At 39.4% G+C, this 860-nt stretch overlaps 1 protein-coding gene across 3 annotated transcripts in view; it reads left to right on the forward strand.

Annotated features, from left to right (window-relative positions):
* The first annotated feature begins 475 nt into the window (after positions 1-475).
* The window catches only part of LOC116693755 (mixed lineage kinase domain-like protein), a 525,120-nt gene continuing 524,735 nt past the window's right edge, over positions 476-860 (forward strand). Inside the window, exon 1 of one of the 3 annotated variants that reach the window (XM_032522982.1) lies at positions 476-640. The gene's annotated coding sequence lies outside the window, so the exon portion shown is untranslated. Of the gene's footprint in view, positions 644-860 lie in introns of all 3 variants that reach the window. The other 2 variants (XM_032522981.1, XM_032522983.1) reach the window with 2 other exon arrangements.

Here is an 860-nt window from a genome sequence, read left to right on the forward strand (position 1 = left end):
AAAGCAGAAATTAGGAATTACTTAGACTAAAATTAAAGGAAAGTATGTTTTTGAAATTCTTGAATAAAATGCCCCAAAATTAATGAAAGTAGAGATTTGTACTTGGCAAAGAGCGTTGGAATCAATCATGTTATTTTGGGGAATTAAAAAAAACATTGGTATAGGACAACATGAGGACAACATGAGGACAACATGAGGACAACATGAGGACAACATGAGGGTTAATCAGAATCAGAAAAGGTTTTATTGCCACAATGAGTACATTTATGTGGGATTTGCCTTGGTAAAAGGTGCATACATAAAACAAACACACATATTAAACTTTAATATAACAGTCAATGTGAAAAGTTGTGTTTGTGGAGGTAGACATTGCATGAGTTCCTTCCTCCAGATCTTATCTGCTCTGCTTCCCATCCCCCTGCAGGGAGTAATAGTTCAGAGTGTTTCACTGATATGAGATATGTGTTTTGGAGCACAGAGGCATGAGTCACGCTCAGAGGGAGGAACTCCAACTGACTGATAGAAACAGGAAGAGGGGAGCGGCAGAGCGAGAGGCTGAAAGTGTAGATTTCACCAGAGCTCAAACACACACAGCAACGCGTACCCGAGACTAAAAGCTTTCCTCGACATCCACTTACAGGTAAATAATCTTTTTGTTTTGGGTCATATCAACCCTAAACTCCTCTGCTGACAGCTCATCATGTCCACTTGTTGTTGTGTGCTGCAGATTGATTGATTGTGTGTAGATCAGAACTGCATTTCGTTGCCTTGTACCTGTGTAATGACAATAAAGACTAGATTCAACTTTATTGTCATTACACATGGTACAAGGTACAGGTACAAGGCAACGAAATGCAGTT

Source organism: Etheostoma spectabile, chromosome 8 (genome assembly GCF_008692095.1).
Source record: "Etheostoma spectabile isolate EspeVRDwgs_2016 chromosome 8, UIUC_Espe_1.0, whole genome shotgun sequence".
NCBI classification, from domain to species: domain Eukaryota; kingdom Metazoa; phylum Chordata; class Actinopteri; order Perciformes; family Percidae; genus Etheostoma; species Etheostoma spectabile.